Genomic DNA, 12,408 nt, shown 5'->3' with positions numbered 1-12,408 from the left:
GAAATTTAACACATTCCAAAATCATGTAATTACATATTAATTAGCATACTTAATTTATCATCAAACATATCTCATTAAGACAAATTTATTTCAGTTTCAAAGTTTGGAAATCGAGATATAAAAACCTGTTTTACAAGAAATTGTAAACACCATTTGCAAGTAACATCCCTCTTACACCAAGAGTTAACATTAAAAAAAGTAAACAATGAAACAAGACAATCTAATCTATAGTTTAAAAAGGCAGTAAATATGATATTAAATATTCATTTTGCATTTATTGTTGCAAGGGTTATGCGTCAGCACAATCAAACTCTTGGAAACCACCGCCGCGACCACCGGCTAATCAGTCCGGGGACTGATACCGGGAGAACGTTGTGAGTCAGGAGCGGAGTCACGAGTGATTCCCCCGGCCCTGCCGTGCGTCACAAGAGAGACTACCCTTTGTACCCTGAGCTCCGATAAAAGGGTGACCATCCTCGGCAGACGGGTGGCCCGCCAGTGTGATCCTGATCGCCCATAACCTCGGACCAGCCGTGCTCCGCTCGGAATTCGGTCCACGCCCGCTCCCTATCCCCGCTTCCCCGGACCAGCCTCTCTACGTAAGGGTTCGGTCCCTTCCTCACCGATACCTCCAGACCAGCTCGCTCGAGTTACCGGTCTACATCCCATCCCCCGGCCGGTTCCTTCCGACGACTCGACGCCGACGACGCCTCTGGTCACCCTTCAGCCCGGTCAATCCTCTTGTCCTCCTGTAAGTACCTACCCAAGTCTTCCCTTCACTTCCTACTCTCTCGCGGCATTGTCTCATGAGCTGTGTACCGCCATACTGTCAAACCTTCTGTTACGCACATAAAAATACCCGTACCGAAGACCGCTCTTGTTATTTAATTAATACCCTCAACCCTTGTTGTCGCGGATTCGGAGCGCTGCGACATCAACTGGTGTCAGGTGTGGGGTTGACGGTGTAAGTTTAGCTCCGAAACCTTTTCATTTGAACAGCCATTAAATCCTTTAATCGAGAGCGGTCAATAGCACTTGTTCAAAGTATTCATATCTTGCCTTAACCTATTGTGTGAAGCCTTGATTGGTTATCTCTTTATTATTTATTTTGTGCTATACGTTATATAATTTCTTGCCATGGCCTGGTTGAGCTGTTTTCCCCCATTCCCGTCTATGTCTCCTGTGGAAGCGTCCCCCCGAGTAAATCAAGCTTTAATCGAAATGGACCCTTGCGTTAATACAATAACTCCATCCGCAAATGGCTCTTGTAACGAGGCAAGAGTCACTCCTCACCCGCCAGCCTTAGGTGCGCACGTTTACTTCGTGCCTGGTTTTAGCGGAGAAGACGATGTTTCCGTGGAAAAATTTTTAGAATGCGTAAAACTCACTAGTCATCTTTGTTCGTGGAGTGAATCTCAGACACTTTGCATCGCTCGTTTGCGTCTCAATGGATCTGCCGCAGATTTTGTTGCCGCCAATCCCCATGTCCTTGATAATTTCGAAAATTTCTCAACTTATCTTACGCGAAGGTTTTCGTCTCGGGTATCACCTCTGTTATTAGAGCGTACATTCACCAACTGCGTGCAGCAGCCTCTCGAGGGCGTGTCGGCCTATGCCACAAGGCTTAGGAAAATAGCTCGCCAATTGCAGGGAACACTCAAGGATCCTAATTTGGAAGGAACACGAGCAATGATAGAAAATCGGCTTTTGTCGCAATTTTTGCTGGGATTACGGGAAGAAATAGGACGTTTTGTGTTGGTACGAAATCCTAAGTGTATCTTGGAAGCAGAAGAATTTGCACTAAGTGAGGAATCTAACGTTAGGAATTATGCCAGTAAATCTATGATCAATTCTCTCCAAATTCCGCAAGATAATGCAGCGCCGCCATGGTTCTCTTCGATGACAATTAAAAATTCATCTCAGACAGAATTTAGGGAACCGAGTCGTTGTTCTTGCCCCAACCAAATCAATTCCCTACGGTGCTCCGCTACCAGCAACCCTCCTGCTCCCATCACCGCTCCCAGCACAGGATGGTCTCGCGGTAGCGATGTCACAAACGCGGACAGAAAATGTTACTCCTGTGGACGAGTGGGCCACATAGCTCGTTATTGTAGATCAAACCAAAGAAATTGCTTCAACTGTGGAGAAACTGGCCATCCCTCCAGGAATTGTCCTCTGTTATGTTGCGGTCTTTGCAAGCAATCGGGTCACCGCCCTCTAGAATGCCCTACTAAATCCAATAATTCCAGTCAGGGAAATGGATCGGCCCCGACCCAGGGGTCGGGGACGAAGTAATTTTGGCCATTTCTCCCGCGAGCGGGATCATGGTTCGAGTGGAGGTACTGGGCAAAAGCTATTGGTTCCTCGTGGATACCGGTGCTGCCGTCACAATAATTCATCAGAAGGTATTCCCGTTTGGCGAGTTGGAAATATCACCCTACGATCGCCCAGTAAGGAGTGCTTCCGGTCACGCACTATCAATAATCGGCCAAAGTTGCGTAAAATTTGTTATGGACAGAATCCAGTACCCTCACGACACATTAATAGCAGATCTCGGAGTAACTCCGTACGAGGGAATCATCGGGCTAGATTTTATGAAAAAATATGGTAGTAGCATATCCTTAACGCACGAGACCATGAAGGTGAATGAAAACCACGAAGTAAAATTAGAATCCAGACCTTCCGCGGCAGCCGACGTAGATCTTATCTCCTTTGGTGACAATGAGCCTGGAAATGACCAGTTAAATACGAGATCAACATATTCTTCAGGAGAATCTCACACCTCAAGAAGAGTAGAGGGAAAATGCGACGAGAGAGAGACAGGCGATGATTGGGCCGTGCCGTCAGTTGCGAAACGTTTTGAATTTTTGGGCAATGACGATGACTTGGGGCAGACCGTAGTCTCTCTTCCTACAGAAAAACATTCTAAGTCCGTATTCGGTTCAGAGGAGACTCGCTTAGAGGGAAAATGCGACGAGAGAGAGACAGGCGATGATTGGGCCGTGCCGTCAGTTGCGAAACGTTTTGAATTTTTGGGCAATGACGATGACTTGGGGCAGACCGTAGCCTCTCTTCCCACAGAAAAACATTCTAAGTCCGTATTCGGTTCAGAGGAGACTCGCTTAGAGGGAAAATGCGACGAGAGAGAGACAGGCGATGATTGGGTCGTGCCGTCAGTTGCGAAACGTTTTGAATTTTTGGGCAATGACGATGACTTGGGGCAGACCGTAGCCTCTCTTTCCACAGAAAAACATTCTAAGTCCGTATTCGGTTCAGAGGAGACTCGCTTAGAGGGAAAATGCGACGAGAGAGAGACAGGCGATGATTGGGCCGTGCCGTCAGTTGCGAAACGTTTTGAATTTTTGGGCAATGACGATGACTTGGGGCAGACCGTAGTCTCTCTTCCTACAGAAAAACATTCTAAGTCCGTATTCGGTTCAGAGGAGACTCGCTTAGAGGGAAAATGCGACGAGAGAGAGACAGGCGATGATTGGGCCGTGCCGTCAGTTGCGAAACGTTTTGAATTTTTGGGCAATGACGATGACTTGGGGCAGACCGTAGTCTCTTTCAATGATAAAAATAACTCGAGGCCCGATTTTGGTTCAAGGGAGATTAGCTTTGGGAGAACGAGCGATGAGGAGATAGACAAAGACTGCACAGTACCACTAATTGTGGAGCCTGTTTACTTTTTGACCCAAGAGGAAAGGGGATCAGAAGTGGTCCGTATAGAGGAAAAATTAAAGATTCCTCCGTTATCATACGTTCTAACAACAGCAAGGAATACTAATTTAGCCGGAAAGGAGGTTTTCTTAGATAATTTTCAAGTACCGGACATAACAGACGTAATCGTAATTCCGGTAGTGGCAAAAGTAATGGACGATGGAACACTTCCGATATTACTGGGTAACATGCACAAAAGCGAGAAAATAGTGTCCCGCTGGATAGGACCCTATAAAGTAATCAAAATTAGAAGTCCGGTTACCTTCGACCTTCAGAATACCCAAAATAGCCGCCTGGTCACAGCTCATCTCAGGAACCTACTACCCTTGCCACCCGACCCCGAACCTAATTTCCCGCCAGACTTTTTCGTCGGCGAAGAGCAGTTCCCCTTACCCCCAGTGCTTCTAAACAACGATGCCGGAGGTTCACCCAACCCGGCCGAAAAAACGACACCAACGGAGCCTTCACTGGAAACACCACCCTCTAACCCTTCCAACGCAAGCCCGCCCCCACCTATCCCCAAAACCCATGATTATAACCTACGGGCCCTTCCCGGAAGAGTACCATAGCCAAAGAATATTCCAGAATGGCAGCAAGAGGACGGCACCCACACCACCAGTCACCGTCCCTGGAGCCACTACAGTTTACCACTCCTGGCAACTTGAACCGTCACCAGACCACAATGCTATCCGAGCGGCCGTCTATCCCGACTTCCAAGTTCGACTGGGACGTCCCCAAGACTCCCGAACGACCACCCACTCCGGGCTGCGAGATAGACCTGGGGACATTCCGGAGTGCACCTCAACCAGTGCCATGCAGAGGGAGCCAAGAGGCATATATCTACACAAGAGAAATCGACTCCGAGGAGATGGAGCGGCCGCCAACCCCGGGGCGGAATATTGACCCAAGGCTGCTGCGGAAATTTGATTCCGATCCGGTACTCCCGGATTCCCGTCCGACCACTGGCTTAGCGAATGCTTCAACTCGGTTATCACACTCTTACTACCAATAGGGATTCCAAAAAAGCGACAAGAGGCATGCTAAATCTGTTGGGATATGGTCTGCACTATTTAGCGGGAACGGCCACGGACGATCAAATAGTTGAGCTCCAGAAACAAATATCTCGAGTCGCAGAAAACACCCAAAATTTAAACAATGCTAGATTCACCTTTTTGGAAAATGTAAGTAGCACCCTAAAGAGGCACGATGAAATGCTTTCCCAAACTGAGAAAATCCTACGCCTTCTGCAAAATAAAATTTACACAACAAGCGCTTCGGTTACCCACTCTCTCTCCGAGAGCCGCTATCAAGATAATTTATTTCATATCCTTCATCTAGTTTTTTCGGCTATTTCGCGTCACATATCGGGGCTCTTAAGCGATCTCAATTACATACGCAATACAGTAATGTTGGCCGAGCTTAATAAACTGACTCCTTCCACCCTACCCCTTGACCAACTCAGAGAGATCATTAGAAATGCTCGCTCTAAGCTGCGGCCAGATACGGAATTCGCCCAGTACGGGAGCGACCTTCTCTCGGTCTACAAATCCGCCCACGCACGCATCGTAAGACAAGGGAAGAGCCTCACATTATTGGTGGCATTTCCGTTATATCGGCGAGGATCGGTTTTCCAGGTGTATAAGGCGCACGCCTTCCCTTCGATTGACTCGAACCATAAGCGAGCGGTCATCCTTCGACCCGACTCGACTTACCTCGGGGTCTCTGCAAATGGCAAGGAATACGTATTGCTTCCAGATGAGTACTGGCGACATTGTTTCCGGAATGGCATAGATATCTGTCCATATTCCTATCCTATTCACACCAGTTTATCCAGCTCGTGCAATATTGCGGTATTTCGGAATCAAAGTAAGCTAATAAGGGAGAATTGCGAGATCCTCCTTACTCAATCTAATTACGCAGTTTTCTTGAAAAGTCAGTATCCGGGGATCTGGCATTACAGTGTCAGTAAAAATATTACATTGGTTAATGCTTGCACAATGAAAATTTCGCGAATAACTATCTTCGGTCAAGGAAGCCTCACCTTGCCTCCAGGGTGTTCAGCTAGCACTGATCATGTTTTTCTGGGAGCCACGTCCGTTGTGTACGAAACTAGTTTTTCTTTTGACCGGGATGTGTCCGTAGAACCTCTGCCGGATATTAATATCGACTTAAGAAGTAGTGAGCCTGTTGCTCTAAAGGCGGCAGATGGTTTGGCCGAAGCATTCACCTCAGTAGAAAAACTAAATACGCACAATGTTCCGACCATTTCCCTAACCGATATGGCAAGAAATGTGAAAATGTTATCACCCTTAAGCTCTAACATTCAATTTATTAATTATTCTGGAGTGACTGTAGCGAGTGCAATCATTGTGTTGTGTTGTGTAGTGATTCCACGTCTCTGGGGATTCTGCCATAAGAAAGAAGACAATAGTGAAGCCAGCCCTACAGACAGACTTGAGCGCCTCCCGGCCACTGTAACGCCAACACTCCATATATACAATATTTCAAGGAACGAGCCTTTGTTTCCCCAACTCCCTGATGCGTAAAATGTGTAAAACTGTGGATAAGGAATGCCAGAATGATGATAATCTCTGGGATAGTGATTAAAAAAAAAACTTATGTGTGTCAGAGACAGACAGACTACTAAAATTATATACGTAGATATATATCTGTTTTTTTTCTATATGTCATATATAGCTAGTGGTGGAGGTATTGTTCATACTCGAGGGTTAACACATGTGTATATATATTCCTGTCATTTTTCCGGTATAAGGTGTTGTATATGTATTTTATGTGTTCTCATGAGCTGTCGCTGAGACAGGGTACTATTTGGGAGTTTTCTCTTGTGACAAGCTGAGTTAGGATTCTAAACCCCGCGGAGCCTTTTTCTTTTACCGCGAGGGTGGTGTTGCAAGGGTTATGCGTCAGCACAATCAAACTCTTGGAAACCACCGCCGCGACCACCGGCTAATCAGTCCGGGGACTGATACCGGGAGAACGTTGTGAGTCAGGAGCGGAGTCACGAGTGATTCCCCCGGCCCTGCCGTGCGTCACAAGAGAGACTACCCTTTGTACCCTGAGCTCCGATAAAAGGGTGACCATCCTCGGCAGACGGGTGGCCCGCCAGTGTGATCCTGATCGCCCATAACCTCGGACCAGCCGTGCTCCGCTCGGAATTCGGTCCACGCCCGCTCCCTATCCCCGCTTCCCCGGACCAGCCTCTCTACGTAAGGGTTCGGTCCCTTCCTCACCGATACCTCCAGACCAGCTCGCTCGAGTTACCGGTCTACATCCCATCCCCCGGCCGGTTCCTTCCGACGACTCGACGCCGACGACGCCTCTGGTCACCCTTCAGCCCGGTCAATCCTCTTGTCCTCCTGTAAGTACCTACCCAAGTCTTCCCTTCACTTCCTACTCTCTCGCGGCATTGTCTCATGAGCTGTGTACCGCCATACTGTCAAACCTTCTGTTACGCACATAAAAATACCCGTACCGAAGACCGCTCTTGTTATTTAATTAATACCCTCAACCCTTGTTGTCGCGGATTCGGAGCGCTGCGACATTATGATATTAATGGTCACATTAGAGCAAATTAAAATATTTCTTTTATGTATATCCTTATCCTTGAATGGCCACAGTATATTATTATTTGATGATAGATGCAATTATTAATTCACTTTCTGATCAAATGAAATCCTGTACACATTTTCCTTCATCATTTTTACTGGAGTGAACCTTATACTGAGCATCCTTACCCAAGAGCACCCTCACCACAGCTTAATATTTTCCCCGGGCATCTTTTGATCCCGTCCTAATTGCTAGGTGGAACACTGCTGGCGTGAAGACAAGTCCTAGCAAATTCTTCCTTTGGAAGGGAATGAACCAGAATGCTGAGTATGTATCCTGCCCAAAAAATTACTTATGTAGCAATAACTATTGTTCAGTTCTGGATACAATGTTCTGTTTTATCTCTTTGATGCACCAGATGATGCATTGCATTGTATTAGCATCCAATTCGAGTTTGACCTGCTTTTCGAAAGCTGCAAATTGATACTTAGTGTCATCCATGGTATAGTGATACAGGAATTCATCTTTTAAATAACCCTTGTTTTGGGGCTTAAGAGGATCCGTCAGCTTATGTATGTCTTGTGATTTGATCTCTTCAAATGTCTGGTTTACCATCTTCCACAGATTTTTGCATTCATTAGGAGCTGTTTTAAGATATAGATATTCTCTAATATATAAGTCATGCTTGGCAGCAAGTACCTTTCTTTAATTTTCCTCTTCCAGGAGATGTCCAAGGGGTATTGATTGATGCATTGAAAAGAACAGTCGCATAATAACAGCAGTGTTAGTATTTCACGTTGCCATCAATTTAATATTTATTTTACACTCACTTAAACACTTATCAATTTAAGTGAATCAATTTCAGTGATAGTCCTTGCAGGGGTTACCACAAATTCATAGAATAAGAATCCAAATCTGGTCCCATCATATACCCTGCAACTTTCAATTTACCATTTAGTTCTCTTTTCCTGCTCAATGAGTTCCCCTGTTGTATCTCAGATGAACTGCAGGACCCCAAGCAACTGAAGAAATAAAATTTTCCTATTTTCTTTACATTTTCCATGCATGTAAGTTATTTCTTGAGCAAAATATTAATATTTATGGTCTTGATAGATATGCACCAAAGTTCACCATGATAACATTTGAAATAATGAATTAGCATGAAACAGTCCTCATTCATTCAAGATACTCTGATGATCTCAATAAAATAATTACTCTGTACATAATCTTATGTAACTCATATAATAGGATAATTTGAGAACTTGGAATACCATTCATCTTTATCTTTTATCATTGGAATAATCTCTCGGTAAAGTTTAATGAATGAGTTAATGAAGGAGTGAGTGATTTCTATCTCTATTCAATAATATTGGGATGTGCTAAAGAGGAAAATTTCAAAGCCCTTTCAGACAATATACCTATATATGCGGACAATGCAGCAATTTGATTGCCAATTGGGTCACGTACTTCAATTCTTGTAATTACAGTTATGGGAGAAGCCATATTATTTTTGATCAACTGAAAGAAAACAAGAGAAGTAGAGGGCGCAGTACAAATCAATGTATTTACAAGAAATTTAATGATCTTTGTCAATTTTAAGGTTTGTATAAAATGTTTCAGACCCAATTTTTCCCTGATGTCACTTCACGTCGTAGCGGGGTTGCCCACCTAAGCCTAGCTGGTGGGATGCATGAGCTTCAACACGCAAAGAGTGCCTATCTTCGTGCTCACCTGAGAACCAGTAATTAAATTAAGTGGTCGCTTTTGAACATGTAACTAGGTTTTGTGTCCACTTGTGACCCTCTTACTAGAAATTGTGTTCTCTTGTAAAAATTAACTAGATTACTTGCTAAATTGCAACCCTTTAATTAGACTAAGGTCTCATTTGCAAACCTGTAATTAGATGACATGGTTACTTGTAAACCTGCAATATGATTTCATGCTAACTTGTTGACGTGTGATCGAATATTGTGCTAACTTGTTAGCCTGTAAATGTAATACGTGCTCAATTGAGCTTGTGTAAATACATTTTGTGCTAACTTTTACCCTGTAATTAGGTCTCTTGTGAACATTCAATTAGAATTGGTGCAAACTTTTAACATGTAACTACGTGCTACCTGTACATCTGTAGTATTTTCCAACTCTTAATAATTCTGTAAAGTAAGGTAAGTATGTACATATTTAAAAGAAAGAAATAAAACTTACGGCTTTTTCTCCCATGGCCTCGTGAGATATATTCCTTCTATTGCACTTCCAGTTTCTCTACTCCCTTGGCTGCTTTTCTTTATAATCTTCTAGACAAATAATTGAAATGATTGTGGTATGAAACATACCTTTCCTTTCATTCTAAAACTATGAGTAATATAACTTGGAATGTACTTTCAAGGTTAGAATATCCAGTAGGTTCTTATCATAAAATCCAGTATGCTGTTTAATTAAATTTCAGAAAAGTAACACTCCTTAGAGATGTAGTTGATGTACCATGTCAAAACAAGGCTAGACCCAGTGTTTTCTTAGCATTTGAAACAAAATTTGTTTTTTTCCCCCAGGTGAGCCAAATGATAATAATCCTGGATTAGGCTCTCAGCCTGGTCCAGCATCAAAGTTATTGGACTTCCATCTTTTTCTAGGTTGTCCCAAATTTCTTTTACCACAAGGTTTTTATTGAAAAGCTTCTCTTCTAAAGCTTCCTTCTTCTATCAATTTCACATGAGTCTTTCATTTTATTGCATTTTCCCAATAATATCTTGTACTTCCAGGCGATTCCCTGATGTCAGTATTCCCCAGTCTGATTTGCCTGAGTCAACTGACCTAAGGAACTGCATATCTGCTGCTTAAACCCTGCTTACCTTTCCTCTTTTGTGTCCAAAACCATACTGGAGAGTCAGAACTACCAGACCGTCGGAGAGAAATGATATTTAACACTTGTGATTTCCATCAAAATATTTTTATTCAGGTTGGTTAGTCCAGGGGTAGAGCATTGGACTACTGACTGGAGGGCCTGGATTTGATTCCCAGGCAAGCCTCTCTGGGTACCCCCAGCTTCACTCAAGTTGTGTGATTTTTGGGAACCAGATCTTCCTGGGAAGGATCATTCTGATATGCAAGTTTCACACTATGTCAGGCTTAGTCCTGGCTCAACTCTACACCAACCTACCAAACCCAAACCAACCTTCAGGTTGATTGCTGTGTTTTTTTAATTTTATTCATCCGACCTGGGTTTTGACACCATGTCATATCTTCTTGTTCAACTGTGTGAGCATCAAGGAATTATAAGTGATAAATTTCATTCTTCTCTCCAGTATGGAACGTTTCCGTAGAGTGAAGCCCAAAACTATACAGTTTGCCATAGCGTCGTAGAATTGAAGAGAGCAATTATGTTCATTCATTAGTTTGAGACATTCCCAACTGGGAATTTAATATTAGATATACCAAGTACATGAAGCTCTGATCTGGTCTCCCTTGTGTAGTACATAAGTGCTTACTGGCAGTCTCTTGACTTAGTTTTCATAAGTGATCAATGTCATAGCCCATGAATTTGCATATCCCATGGTATACTGGAGCTGGTGGCTCATGTGTGCCTAGTGAAACAAAACCTATTCACCTTTGGCACTTGTAAAATGAATATCTTTAAACGTAGTATGCTGAAGTCCAATTTACAGTTGTAAGGTAAAAAGGAATTTTCGATGAAGTGGAAGACCATCACTGTAGACAGAGCCACCACAGTGAAGGCAAAGGAGGACGTTATCCTATTGATCTGAAGAGAAATCATTCAAATGATCATGAATGAGATTGATATTAATTACGGTAGTGGCTCATGGTTTTTTAAGGTTTACACTCATACTCACTCATCAGTACACAAACAAAAAAACATTCTGTTTCTCAATTCCTTTTCTATAAAAAAAGAGTGCCTGCAAGAAAAGAATAATATTGACAGCAGATGAGTTGCGGTAGTCCAGGGGTAGAGGGTTGGAATACCGACTGATTTTTACAGGGGTCTGACTGAACACCATCCAACGAGATGGAAGCAACGGTGTTGTCATTAGTCATGCATTTATTCAGGCATTCATGTTATACATTAATACAAGTGAAATACTACACAATGATTCCACCTACGTCCTGATATATGGTACCTTGATCAGATCACCACATGACTCGTTTCTGATCAGCTGAAGGATGGTGTAAACATGAGTGGAACCATTTTATTCATTTATTTATCCTGCAAGCAACCACAAGGGTGTGTGGCAAGGGGCGAACACACACCAGACTAATTTTTACTCGAACATGCCCCTACTGTGGTCAGACAATGTTATTATGATCCCTTATTGTTTGTGGAAAAAATTACATCCCAAATTTATCTGTTCCACACTTGATTTCCACAATTTTATTGGCATGATTTCTCTTACCAGAGTACAATGGGGGTAATAATACAATTTCAACATCACTACTAAAGAGACACCCTTCTCATTTATGCAAGAGCTTCAATCTGTAATTTTACCTTTGCTACCAGAGTGATTCCCAGCCTAGCTGCTCTATGAGTACGCAACTGAGTTAACTATAACGTATTACAAATCTAGGTCCTCTACACTGCACGTAATCCAATTCAGCAATTAATCCAACTTCGTAAGGATCCCATATATTTGCAGCACATTCTAAATGAGCCCTAAACAGCACCAGATAACATTTCTCTTTGACCTTTTCATCACATTTACTTAGTACTTTTCCAATAAATCAAAATGTTTTGTTGGCTTGTCCACATATTTACCGTATGTATGCTCACCATCCAGGAGAGATCGTGAGTGAGATCAACTAAAATTGAGGGAGAAATTCCAGGATATTTTGCTGAGAAATGTAGATTTCAAGAAAAATGTCCATAAAATATTATTCCTTTTAATTTGCTGCAAATGTACTGGCATACAGTAAATAGTTTAAGTGTGCAAGCAGTGTTCTTTAATGCAATTAAACAAACAAATTGACGCACAAACTTATTTTAATATAAAAATTATTAATATTGGTATTCTATACCAATACTGATACTCTTCCTTCATTTTACATGTTCCCTTAAATATTTTCAACTTAACTAATTTATGCTTTAACCTCAGATTTTCATTCTAACATCCA

Source organism: Hetaerina americana, unplaced genomic scaffold, assembly GCF_022747635.1.
Source record: "Hetaerina americana unplaced genomic scaffold, ioHetAmer1.1.p SCAF_87, whole genome shotgun sequence".
Lineage (NCBI taxonomy): Eukaryota > Metazoa > Arthropoda > Insecta > Odonata > Calopterygidae > Hetaerina > Hetaerina americana.
Note: the sequence above shows the minus strand (reverse complement) of the source record.